Raw genomic sequence first — 14,725 nt, 5'->3', positions numbered from 1 at the left:
TTGTGAGTGTAACTAACTGGGTGACCTTGGGCTAATGCCTGGACCTTCCTGGGGTGATATTTCCTTATCTGTAAAATGTGGATGGCAAATGGTGCCACCACGTTACAGAGGGAGACCCACATGTGTAAATACCTAGGAGAAGTGAATAGAGCAGTGCCTGGCACAGCTCAGCATTACAGAATTGTAAGCTGCTGTCATTACGGAAGTTGTTGTGTAGAAAGGAATAAGAAATTAGAACTTGAACACTCTTCCTTAAACACAACATATCAGTACTCACTGAGTCACTCGGCTGCTGAAGGGTCAGCTGCATGGTTCGGGACAATATGATAAGCAACAAGGAATACCCAGAACAAGGGAATACCCTGGGATTTCCAATGTCAATCCAATCTATTATATTGATTTTTGAAGTAATGTTTCATCTGGAAGAAAACAAATCCTGTTGTTAAAAGATAAACTGAGGTGTATTAAATTTTAAGAGTTTATTTGAGCGAAAATCAATTCAAACCAAGCGGAGACAAACCGGAAGTGGTCAGGAGCTTCACCAAAAGGAGCTAGCAGAAAGACTTTTACAGAGAAGAGGCAGAAGCAAAGCAAGACAATTATTTGGTTGGCTGTAGCTTAAGCAGTGCCTTATTTGGAAAAGTCCAGTTGGCTGTTTGTGATTGGTTGCCCTTAGGTTTCGATTTCTTAACCTAGAGGCATTTCAGGCATAGGTTTTGGTTTACTTCTGTAGACTAAGGCATTATAGCCACCTCGGTCTAATGGCCTCCTTGCTTAATTATTTTAACACTGTGTTGGCCATTTTCTTAGTGTGTATATTTCTTTGAGCAAAATAGGAACTACAGATGAACAGTTTTTTATCTTAGGGCTGCAACAATCTTCAGAGTCAATAGTTAATATGCCTTCACTATACTCACCCACAGCCTTCCAATCTTTCATTCCAATGCAGATGTTATGAAAAGACATACAGAGAAGGCAGATTGAAAGACAGTCCCAAATGTGAAATATCATCCAAAATGGACTCCGTCTATTGAAGGAAAATGTTATTCTTTTATTGAAAGAGATATCTATCTATCTATCTATCTATCTATAGGTATATCTCTACAGTATAGATATATATACCTATAGAGAGAGAAGATTACATGATTTGGAAGATTGGGAAAAAGACATTTTATAGCAATGCCCATTGAATGAGATATAGCTTCAAGTCAAGCCTGTTTTGAATGACCTAAAGAATTTAAATGAGCCCTTTTAAAATAGTTGGATTGTTTCTGAAATAGACTGGTTAAGAAAAGTCACCAAGTGTTTGACATAAATAATAATCCTTTAAGCAAAAGTAATATTTCTGCAATATGAGTTCATATGAAACCTAACTTCTCTCTTACCTATAGGACTTTCCAGTTATCTTAGAATATTTTGGATGGGGCCTAGGAAATTTCATTTTTACCAAGTTCCTTGAGAAATTCTGATGCACACCAAGATTTTGAAACCACTGACATACTTTTTATGGCTGTCTAGTAACCTATTATATAGACATGATACCATTTATTTAATCGATCTCCTTTTCTTGGGCAATTAGGTTTAACCTAAGTTTTCATCACTATAAATCATGCTGTGATGACTGTCTTTATAACAACAGCTAACATTTATAGCATGTTTTCTCTGTACCAGCCACTATACTATACATTTATTTCCTTAAGACAAATTCGTAAGAGGTAGAATTACTGAAATAAATTTTGTGCATTTTTAAGGTTTTTGATGTCATTGCCAAGATGCCACTCCAAGAGGTTTGTTTTGTGGCCACTTTTGAGTGGGAAAACACTGACGGCTGTGTTACATGAAGACTAGCATTCAGCTATCAGCTCAGTAAGCACCCACAAACAGTGGCTCATTCAAGAGACTTAGAAAAGATACAGCACAATGTCCTGACTCCTGCATCATATCTTAGCTGCTATTGTTGCTAAAAGTAGCACTCCTGAGTGGTTGCTTCCAGGAATGCCTATCCAGAATCCAGCCACAGGGATTATATGCTGTTTCTGGGAACTGGCACATTTCACATGCTGTTCCTTCTTGGGTCTATCAAGGCATAGCCATCGCCACTAGTCAAGGGAACACAGGGCAGTGTGGAAATGCTGGATTCAAGGTCATTTTTTAAAGAGTTCAACATGAAAATGTTCTGATATCAGACCAAAAAAAATATGCACTGACCTAAATGTCCAGGTAATAAAGAAATTAAAGCAGGCCTAAAAAAAATTAGTCAGGTAGGCATATTGGAGTCATCCAGTGAACAAAAATAAAATACTTTTCCTCCGCATTGCTCATTTCTAAGATTCTCATGGAATGAAATGTGTGAAGAACTCTGAATAATATGAGTTACGTGTTCATACCGTATCTTAGCCTTTGATATGGGGAGGGACAGAGGAAATCGTTTGGAGGGGTGGCATTTTTCCACGTAAGACCAGTGCGAGATGTTTTTGGGTACTTAAATAGATATTTTTAAAATCACAGCAGCAACCCATTATAATACTAGCCCTGGGAGACAGAGCCATCTTGTTTTCAAAGAAATCTGGTTGATTAATGAACATAATGAGATCATTTAGTATCTGAGGACAAATAGTAAAATTCAATGGCTATTCACCTTTGCAAAACAGAATGAAACCACTTACTATCAGGAAAGTGTGGAATTCTCAAACTGGAGTGGATTTTATATTTCACCGGCTTCTCCAATTCTTTTAAGAACATAGGAAGAGCAGGAATTATAAATAATTTCAATAGAGATTGTCTAGTCCCCACTCATAACTTTATAAATTAGGAAACAGGCACAGAGAAGTTAAGTGAACTTCTGAAGGTCACACAGCCAATGGAACGTGTGAGGTGTGACTATATGCCAAGATTCAATTTAGCGTTCATTCCTTTATTTTCTTTCCCTCTTGGCATTTCCAAAAAATTCCCCAATAAATTGCGATCATTACCTAAAAATGTTCCTCCCTTGAGGCAAAGTAGTAACTGGGCATCATAACTACTAAATAAAGGTGTTATTTTTTTCCTCTCCACTTGCAATGCACCTCCCATATGGTGAAAACATCCCTAACCTTTCAAAAGCATTATGTCTGTTAAACGTGTATCTCATGACTGGGTGTCTATCAGAGCAATCACTCTTCGTGTGGATTTAAAACAACCTAATGCCAGCATCAATTGGCATGCGGGAAAGCAAAGAGGCAGAGAGAATGGAATATTTTCTGGAGTTTTCAATAAGGAAGATTAGGGGCAGTGATTAAAAAAAGAAGCTTAGAAGAAGGGAGATCAGAAGACAATCTGTTTGATTTAAGAAGCAGTGTAGTGAGGACAAGAACTTCTGTGGCTGTTGTTTACTGTTGTAACCAAAGTGAGCATCTGAAACCAGGCCTGGCACATGGTGAATGCCCAGTCAATGTCTGTTGAGTAAGAGAACATGAGTCTGGCACTCAAGAGAGCTGGGATCCAGTTCTGGCTTTCTGACTAGCCTTGGTCAACCCACCTTTCAGAGTCTCATTTTCATCATCTATTTCATGAAAGGCTTGGATGAAATTATTTTTATGGCAGATACAGATACTTCTTCTGCCAAGCTCCCACTTAGTGGGGGACCCGCTCCCCTTCCATCCCATCTGTGTGGCTATGATGGGACCATACTACTGATCACCAAATTTGTAAAGTCTAACCCTGCCCATGGACAGTGTTGATTAGTCCAGGGATGGGCACTCCCAAACTGGGCCGATATGAGTTTTCTCCAAGGAATTTTAGAACTGGCACCAAAAAATGAATGTCAGCCTTCTTCTGGTGGCTGAAAAACTGAGAATGTACAAACCTGCAACCACTTGGTGACCACCTTCCCTGGTTTGATCTGAGTGGTAGAAATAGCCAATAGACAGAGAGGAGAAAGGATCAGACACAGAAGTGGAGCAGAAAGACGGAAATAACTTTTAAATCCATGATCCTGAGGCCTAAGGCATTTCCGTCCTTTATGTATTCAGATGCCTTAGAGTCCTCACATTAAATTCCCCATTTGAAAAAAATAAATGAGCCACTTAGCCATTAAATTATCTATTAATTGAGATGAAAATAGTTATAGCCAATATATTCTCATCTCTCTTTCATTTCTAAGAGTTGAAGATTTCAAGGATTATGAAGGCTGTAGGGTGGCCAGATAGAAACATTATATCTTGCCAGGAAGCAATTTAACTGGAGCAGACTTCAAAACACAAGATGTTCTCCCGATGGGAAATTTCCTGGAGTCGGGGTCAAAGGAATATTTTCACTCAGGACATCAGGGACTTAAACAAAGTACTGTCTTGCCCAAATGTGAAGGTAAGTCATGGAGAAACAAGACAGAATGCATATTAGTTCCACAATCCCAGGAAAGCTACAAATCAGACTCCTCTGTCATTATTTAAAATTGTGATATTTGGTTCACCTCCCCTTAGTTGCAGGCTTGAGACAGAGTTCTATCTGCACGAAGGGTAGAAGCACAGGTATTGGTAAGAAGTGAAACGAGAAAATTACAGAAGCTTTAGTAGCATCTTACGTCAAATTACATAAAGTAACTAAATGGTATGTTTAGAATTCGCCTTCCTGCATATAATTCATGTCCCCAAGATTTCCTTCCTCTATAGTAGAATAGTTTTACATTTTCACTGAGTGTATTTTATTGAGTGATTTCTATGGAAGAAGTACTGGAGAAGAATTATAAGCATATTTCCTTGGGACTCTGAGATAAAGGCCTTCTTCATAATGAAATCCTGGGAAGGTTTCAATCTTGTGCTGTGGATCCATCTTGTCACATGGTATTTTTATCTTGATGATGATAAAAGGGCAGAAGTCCCCTCCCACCACATTCTTCATGTACTTTTCTCACGGATGACGGCTGCATTCTCCAGTTCTGCTGGTCATTTGGTTTTAAGCGTGGATCTGAACTGGGATGGGTATCGAATATTGATGGGACAAAAAGCCATTTCTCCTGGAGTCTCTGAAGAGGTACTGATAGGCCAGGTCTCCAGTTTGACATATACAGCAAAGAAGAACTGACTCCACTTCTCCAGTGGTCCCCAAAGCGGGCGGGAGAAGCCCAGGAAGTATACACGATGATGATCCATTGAGGCATAGGAATAAAAATATTAGACATTTTATTTTCACTTGTTCTTTACCTCATTCATTTTAAAAATTTTATTTTAGAGTGTTTTATAATGAACATAATATATTAATACAGTAGTATATGAATATAGTTTATATGTTGATTTTATTTGGGGCTATATTGAAAAAGTTACCAATAGGGCTATATTCCATTCTTTGAAGGATCTTGAGAACAGGGATGTTGAGAGAAGCAGAATCATATTGTGCAAATAATGCTAAACTTGGTTGGAGTCAGAGAACATGAATTCAAATCCTGGTCTGCTTCTTACTAGTTTATGTAACCTTGGGCAGATAAGTTCACCTTTTTGAGCCTTCAGTTTCCACATCTGCTAACTGGTTATATGAGGCTTACATGAGGTAATGTACATAGGACTGAGCAGAGTATCTGGTATATAAAATTTTAAATAGCATATAAATCTCAAATATATTATTAACATTGATTTTCTTAGACTCTCTAACTATATCACGTTATCATTAATCGACACATAAAAAGGTAATATTCAAATCTGTAAAGTAAATTTTCTTAAATAAGGAATATTAATCTAAATATCCTCATCTAACTATTGAGTAATAATTATTCCTTATGCAGTTTCAGTAGCATTAAGGTTTTCCTTTCTTTTCTTCTGTTATTTTCCCAATAACACCTGCTCAGCTTCATTTCAGTCCATGGTTTTATAAAGAAACACACAAATAACATCATTCACAAAATCCTTCTGCAAAATATTTCACAAGACTTAGAAAACTCTGGCAAGAAATTGCATCCAAATATTTTGGTCTGGACCTTTGTACTAGTTTTGTTTTGCACCACTTTTTTTTCATGAATGGACTGGCCTTAGGCCAGACAGGAAGGAGTTGGAAGGAAAAAGTAGAGTTTGGCTGGAAAGAAAAGTTCCAGTTGTCCTTGTATTTTTTTTTAGGGAACAAATTCCCATGCCACCAGAGAGGAGCTTTAACCTGACCTGGGGAGCATTGCCTTACAGAATGGGGACTCACAACCTTGATGCTGTTGACGTTCTGAGCTGGATAGTTTTTTGTTGTGAGGGGCTGTCCTTAGTAGCATCCTTGGCCTCTACCCACTAGATGCCAGTGGTATTCCTCCCCCACCCCCTGCCCCAGCTGTGACAACTAAAAATGTCTCCAGACATTGCCAAATGTCCCCTGGGGGGCAAAGTTGCCCTCAGTTGAGAACCACTGTCACAGAATAATCCCCATTATCTTTTCTGCTGTGCTCAAGATGAAATGAGTCTAATGAATTAGGGAGAACTTGAAATCCAATTCCAAATTTTACAATGTTTCTTCCAGATATTTTTTTTTTTAAAGATTTTACTTTTTTCCTTTTCCTCCCCAAAGCCCCCCGGGACATAGTTGTATATTCTTAGTTGTGGGTCCTTCTAGTTGTGGCATGTGGGACACCGCCTCAGCGTGGCCTGATGAGCAGTACCATGTCCCCGCCCAGGATTCGAACCGACGAAACACTGGGCTGCCTGCAGCGGAGCGCGCAAACTTAGCCACTCAGCCACGGGGCTGGCCCCATCCAACCCACTCATGGAGGATAACCTCCTTCCTTGTTCTCCAGCTTTATTTTTCTTCCTTTTTTCTCCTCTGATCCCTCGCTTCTTTCTTTTCTCCCCTTGTCCATGTCCTTCTTCTTATAGTTCCTTTCCCCTGGTACTCTTTCGGTCAAACACTGGTCATGGAAGCCCAGCATCATGGCTGTGAGTGGGGCTCTGGAACCTGATGGACTGTGTTTGAATCAAGGCTCTACCACTTTCTTGTTGTGAGACCCACTCAAACAAGTGATTTAACCTTGTGTGCGTTTATTGTTTCATCACTACAATGGATATGATACCACTAGTACCTATTTCATGATGAGCATTAACGTATGTAAAGCACATGGAACAGAGCCTGCTGTGCAGCAAGCACCCAATAAATGTTAGTTATTATGATTATGTTCATGTCCTCCACCAGGGAAGAAAATGTACCACACTTTCATATAAAAGAGCCCAGCAACACTCGCCCATTTGTATTTACCGAGAGGGTTACCCTATATTACTGGTCTGGGAGAGGAGAAAGTTACATATGTGTCTCATAACACTTTTAGGAATAATGCCGGTTTTATTTAACACATTTGTGCTAGGGAAGCTGTGCTGGGGGAACACTAAGGACGAATGCACATTTTATAATAACACGACATATGTAGTTCCATTGAGTGTCTCCCTAAAGTATATGCATTATTATTGCTAGTCTGAATACAACGTATACAGTTTCTGTGTGAATGGAGAAAGAGCAAATTTTAAAAGTACATAAATAAAAATAGAATATCAAATACAGCAAAGAAAATTTTGAAAATCCTTTCTAAACAATACTTTTATTTTTTTTATCTATTATTTTCCTTAGAAAAGACAGTGACCCACGGATAATAGTATTTGATAAATGAGTATTTCATAACAGTTACTTCACAACAATATTCAGCTAAGGGTACAGCTAAGGAAATTGAGGCAAAGAGAAATTAACGAGAAACAGATGGATTAGGGAATTCACTGAAGAAGAAATGTGAATGAAATTAAACTTAGAGAAATGCGAAAGAAAACAACAATAAGGGGCTGGCCCCGTGGCCGAGTGGTTAAGTTCTTGCGCTCCGCTGCAGGCAGCCCAGTGTTTCGTTGGTTTGAATCCTGGGCGCGGACATGGCACCAGCTCATCAAACCACGCTGACGCAGCGTCTCACATACCGCAACTAGAAGGACCCGCAACGAAGAATATACAACTATGTACCGGGGGGCTTTGGGGAGAAAAAGGAAAAAATAAAATCTTAAAAAAAAAAAAAAGAAAACAACAATAAGATACCATATTGGGTGGCATTACACTGGCAAAAATTACAAGAGATTATTAATATTCACTTTGAGTGAGGGTATAAAAAAAGGGTACCTCATACACTATTGGTGAGAAAATTGATTAAAAAAGCGTTTTGGGAAGACAGTTTGGCATTATGTTTCATTAACTAAATGTTCATTCTCTTGTCCTTGCAATTTCACTTATATAAATCTTTCTGAGAGAAATCTTCACCTTTAAGCCCAAAGGTAGGTGTATAAGGATGTTCACTTAAGCATTGTTTCTAAAAGAAAAAACAAAATCTGGAAACAATCAATGATTGATGCCCATTTGTAGAGAGAAATAGATAAATTATTGTATACCCACATTATAAGATACTATAGAGCCGTTTAAAAGAATGAATGCTTATACGGAAAATGTTTATGGCATGTTGAAAAAGAAGTAGAGTAATACGTAAAACTTGTGTTTATTACACGTGTGTGTGTAAATACACAGGAGAGGATCTGAAACTATATATTCTAAACTGTTAAGAGTGGTCGCCTTGGAGGCAAGTAGTATTAGAGTCTCCACTTTTACTCTGCACTACATTTCTATAGACTTCTAAGTTTTTACAAGGAGCCCTTGTTTTAATTTAAAAATGAACAAAAAAGGCAGTTTAGTATTTTTGTCTTTGCACTTGGGGATTACTGTGGTGATATGTGGAAAGTCCGTGTAAACTCGCAACTCCAGTATATCTGCTGGGAGGTAACTGATTAAGTCTTGGGATTTCTTCATCTTGATATAAATTATTTCATGCCTTTTAAAATTATAGTTTTGAATTGTGCATGATGACCCAGGTTCACATGAGCTTCCTTAAAATTTTGGGGAGGCAAGAGGCAACTTCTATCTGTCAATATTGTTGTGGGTACGATACTAGACATTTAGGAAGATAAAAGAAATCTTAGACAACAAGTCCCATCTTCTTTCTTTCCTTCTTTTTGTGATGAGGAATATTGGCCCTCAACTAACATCTGTTGCCAATCTTCCTCTTTTTACTTGAGGAAGATTGTCCCTGAGCTAACATATGTGACAATCTTCCTCTTGTTCATACATGGGACGCCGCTACAGCATGGCTTGATGAGCGGTGTGTAGGTCCACAGCCAGGATCTGAACCTACAAACCCCAGGCTGCCAAAGCAGAGCACATGAACCTAACTACTACACTGCTAGGCCAGTCCCCAAGTCTCATTTTCTATTTGTTTTTTTTTTGAGGAAGATTAGCCCTGAGCTAACATCTGCCACAAATCCTCCTCTTTTTACTGAGGAAGACTGGCCCTGAGCTAACATCTGTGCCCATCTTCCTCCACTTTATATATGGGATGCCTGCCACAGCATGGCTTGCCAAGCGGTGCCATGTCCTCACCTGGGATCCCAACCGGTGAACCCTGGGCTGCCGAAGTGGAACATGCAAACTTAACCACTGCACCACAGGGCTGGCCCAAGTCTCATTTTCTTAATTTGATATTCAGAACATACCCTAGGAACCTCACAACACTTTTTGGAACAAAATAAACAGAAAAAAAAATATGTCCAGCATAAAATTTTTACATGCACTCAGAATAGACAAGAGAAATAGAAGGCCTAGTGAAAATGACATTGGGATGGATGAGAAGAGAAGCAGGACAGGTGGCCTTGGGCCTTTAGCATACAAAAAGCAACCACAGACAGTTCTTGAGTTGGGAATCAAAACGAAGTGCATTATGTAAAAGACTATTTTCTCAGAGTATTTAGGTACTAATTAGTAGATTGCAGAAATAAACCAAAAGGGCCTGTACAATAAGTATCTGCCAGAAAACATAACTGAAAACAAACAAGCCAGCTGCATAAACATCCATTGGGTCACTGTGGACATTCTAACGGATATTCTTCCAGGGAAAAGGAAGACAGGTAGGGTATTGCTGAAAGGAGTAACATATTTAAACAGGCTGAAGGCTGGGCAGTGGCTGTGAGAGCTTCATCCACATGGGGCTTCATCTTCAGCATTTCTGATCTTGTTGTTATATAAAAGAACCAAAAGAACCAAAAAGAATCAAACATTTATCAAGTATCTCTTAGCTCCAATTGTCCCTTTGGAGGTTGAAGTTATTCAAAGAAACAATGATCAGCAATTGTTTTTTCTATTCACATTCTCCTTGAACACATTGGGTGAAGCCATTTTCAAGGATGGTTTTTCATTTCACTGTTCTTGTTTGTTTCACAATGATGTGTTATGGGAACTCACTGTGAAATAATAGAAAGTATAAGTATTGGTCTCTGTCGCCAGGTCTTGGCACAGAGCTCCCCAAACCCTCGTAATTTCCTAAGTGATAAGAAGACTAGGAACGTCTCTTGTTCTAATATTTGTCTTTGACGCTGTCCCTGACACAGAGCTGCTAAAACTCTTGTAAATTCCTAAGTGATAAGAACACTAGGAGCATCTTCCATTCTAATGAGGTGACTCTGGGTGGGCTCCCGGGTGGCTCCTGGATAGGAGCTGGTCACCAGAAGGATCAAGCTGTGATTAGAAGCTTGGAATTTTCAGCCCCCCCCCCCCCGTCCCCCATTACCCAGAGACGGGAGAGGGGCTAGAAAGTGAGTTAATAATTGATCATGTCTACATGAGGAAGCTTCCATAATACCAGTAGTAGGAGGTTCAGAGAGCTTCTGGGTTGGTGAACACATGGAGGGGCTGGGAGAGTGGGCACCCGGAGAGGGCATGGAAGCACCACGCCCCCTCCCACATCCCTTGCCCTGTGCATCTCTTCCATCTGGATCTTCATCTGTATCCTTTATCACATCCTTTTATAATAAACTGATAAATGTAAGTAAATGTTTCCCGGAGTTCTGTGAGCTGCTCTACAAATTAATCAAACCTGAGGAGGGGGCCATTGGAACCTTCAATTTATAGCCTGTTAGTCAGAAGCCCAGTGACAACCTGGGCTTTCGACTGGACTCTGAGGTGGAGGGGAGTGGGGGGTAGTCTTCTGGGACTAAGCCCTTAACCTGTGGAATCTTTTGCTATCTCCAGGTAGATGGTATCAGAATTGAGTTAAATTGTAGGACACACAACCAGTGTTGCGGAGAACTGCTTGGTGTGGGGAAAATCCTCCCCACATTTGGTGACCAGAAGTGAAATGTTCTGTGCAGAAGTAAAGGAGACACCCAGGAGGGGAACACAGTAGGAAAGAACTGCGTTTCTCCCTACACAGAAGGAGGAAAACTGAGTTGTTTCCTAAATACTCACCTACTGTTAAGCCTCTATTTTGTGTGAAGCAAAGTCAGGTGCTCTCATAGCACCTTATAACTCTCATAGCACTTACCATGGGAACGGCAATTTACCAACTTACGTCTTCACTAGACATAAGTTCCCTGAAGTCAAGGAACTGCTTTAATGGCATCTCCAGTACTGAGCCGGGCATATGAAATTAATTAATTAATACTGACATAGATACTCGATATCTTCTGTGAGTTTATCAAAGATGGATCCTTTGAGAGTTGGACCTAATCACCATTCTCTAATGAATTCTAATGATAGTTTTCTGAAGGATTTCTCTGTCCTTTACTGAGTACTTTTGGTTTTAAAAAAGAAGATCCTTATCAGAAGCGAAGGTGATGAAAAAGAAAAAAAAAAACATGAAGTCATTATTGTTAGAATTAAATGAGCTACATTTCAAGTGATTTCCAAGGAAATTTGACATTGTAGATATATGAAAAGTAAAAGAGAAACTGGGACCATACATAAATAGAATTTATGAATTTGAATAAAAGCTTGGCAAAATCTCTAATGTCATTTATACATTTGAATGGATAGGAGCTCCAGAGATATAAATTCAAAATATAAATTAAAAGTTGTCCTTTTGGAGCAATAAATTACTAGTATATAAAGTAACATTTGATAAGTACCCAGCAGACATCTCACTTTACAAGTTATTATACAAAAATAACTTGATACATATAGCTATTGGGGCTTTACAAAAACTTGGAAGTGACAGATAACTAAATATAGACATTAAATAAATACATAGTTAAGAATAGCAGCATGGGACGTATCGAGAATAACTACATTTCTAAGATGGAGACTGGACCAAATGATACAGGATTGTAGAAAGCCATTTTTCCCAAATCAGTTCTAAAAAGCTTTATGGAAAATATCAGGAGGTGTAGTTTATTAACTAAGCAAGGACAATAAGGCAGGTAAGGAGAGACTGTTCAAAGTACTTGGCACAGCTTGGCAGGGGACCCAGAAGGAAGACTGAGGTGATCGGACAAAGGAAGGAAACTTGAAATAACCACAGGTTGTCTGAGACCCAGAGGACAATAAAGGAGTGGACTGCTCTAAGGCTTCTTGATAAAGAGCTCGAGCTGAGCTGGCATTCTCTAGAACGAAGGAAAGTCAGTGTCTTCTTCGGATTTTAAATCTTGTGAAGAATGAAAACATTTCTTTCTAGTGAGGTAAGGACTGGCCGGATGTCACTGGAACTGAAGTTTTCAGCATCTAATAACTTCTGAACACAGAATTTTTCAATATGGTGTATATTTTAGATATTATTATACAAAGATATTAAAGACATTATCATAGGATTCCAAAATGGACATATTTGGGGATGCTCATAAGATTAGTGTCGTTAGGGGACAACAGCAGCAGTTACTTTTATTACTTGTCATGGCATTTATTCGTATCACATCTTGTCTTTTCTAAACATTTCCTTTTGCTTTTCCATGTCTCCCTAGCTAGACTGTAAGTTTCTGGAAAGCAGGCCTCACCCCAGCCCCTAGAGCTGTCCTGAAGATTCTGGCACCTACATGTGTTTGTATCCATCTGCTTCTCTCTAGCCCCTCACCAGTGCCCTAACTTTTCTCCCATATAGACCGTTGCAACAGCCTTTTTACTGGTCTCCAATATCTTACAATATATCTAGAAAGACATGGAAAACCAAATGGAAACATTCGGATAACACGTTATACAAAACAGATAATAAAAATAACAATCTTTTTCCTCCAATACTGACATTTCCTTTACAGCTCTCCTCCTACCTCTATCACCTAAATTTCTGTATTCTGACTTTGAATTATAACTGTTAAACTATATATTATACACACACACATGCATGTTGCCAACACAAATAGAGGGCTGGAGGAGCCAATGTTGTATGTCATTGCAGGGTCTTAAGTTTTACTTTGTGTTGTTTTTAATTTGAAACAGAGCAAATAGAAGTTGCAACAAAATGCAAAGTTTTAAGACTCCCTGAGTCGGTGGGGAAGAGCCCCCAGACTTTACATGCGCCTAACAGAGTGCGATAAAATCCAGTTAAAGTGTGATGTGGCAGAGTGGGACGAGGAAGGAACTTTCAGGTAAGTCAGAAAGAGAGTTGGAAAAAAGAAGGAATGTTCTTTCGGTAGGGATATGAGAGAAAAGAAGGAAATGGGGTTGAGAAGGAAAGGGGCGGCCCTCGAGGGCACATTCCCCTGGTGGAGAGTCCTAGGACCGCACGGAGCTAGGAGTACATGGGAGGCTTAATCCACAGAGGACCCGAGATAACGTGTTGACTGGTCTAAGTCATAGCCAGAAGGAAGAGGCTGCAAGGAAATAGGAAAAAAAGTCCTTTTGGGGGGCCAGGTAAAGGGCTAGAAATGATGATGGGAATCTCCTACTTTTGTATACTTGGAGGCTGGACAAGCCTGAAGAACAATATAGCTAGTCAGGGTCAGGAAGGGCCACTATTAGAGAGAAATAGATTATTTACAGCAAGGCTTCTTAATTTTAATGTGCAGATGAATCACCTGGGGATCTTATTAAAATGCAGATTATAATTCAGCAGGGCTGGGGTGAAGCCCAAGTGTCTGCATTCCTAACAAGCTCCCAGGTGAAGCTATGCTGCTTTGAGTAGCAAGGATTTACAATATCAAACGTGAGCATTTATAGCATTTTTACAAAATGAAGAAATCAATGAATTAGTGTTTCCCAGTAGATATCTTCTGTGGGTTTATCAAAGATTTTATTTATGAAATTATCCTCTCTTTTACCCTTAGTTGATGGCAATACAGACTTATCTGAGACCAAAAGAGGGAATATAGTGCCCCAGTTCAAACCAATAATCACATATTTGAGAGCATAACCATTGTTAGATGTCTATATTAATAATAAGATAACTACCTGTGTTGTTTATAGCAATGCATCTGCACTTTAAAGTGTCTAATAGAACTTTCTGTGATGACAGAAATGCCCCGTACCTGGACTGTCCAACATAGTAGCCACTAGGCATCTATGGCTATTGAAGACTTGAAATGTGCCTAGTACACCGAGGAGTAAATTTTTCATCATATTTATTTAAATTTAAATAGCCACAGATGGCTAGCGGTTGACATAATTATCAAAGCTGCAACCAGATGTTTTTTGCCTCTTGATGGAAGTGGTCTTCCTATCAAGGCTCTGGAATTAGCCACCAATTTACAAAAGAGACCCCAGGGTTTTCAGATCACACTTTGAGAACTGATGGTATAAGGGAATTTATCTACCAGGGTCCCACAGAAAGCAACTGGTAACAGCCAAGAACTTGAATGCTCCCTTTATCTAAAGTAGGTTCTCCTGCCAAGTCATCATCCACAGTAATAAGGACTTGAAATAGAAAGAATATCCCACCAAGGATCCTATCTTTGAGACGTTATATACAACATTAACACACACACGTGCGTGCACGCACACACATACA

Source organism: Equus przewalskii, chromosome 1, assembly GCF_037783145.1.
Source record: "Equus przewalskii isolate Varuska chromosome 1, EquPr2, whole genome shotgun sequence".
NCBI lineage: Eukaryota > Metazoa > Chordata > Mammalia > Perissodactyla > Equidae > Equus > Equus przewalskii.
The sequence above is the reverse complement of the archived record's forward strand: the minus strand, read 5'-3'. Positions refer to the sequence as shown.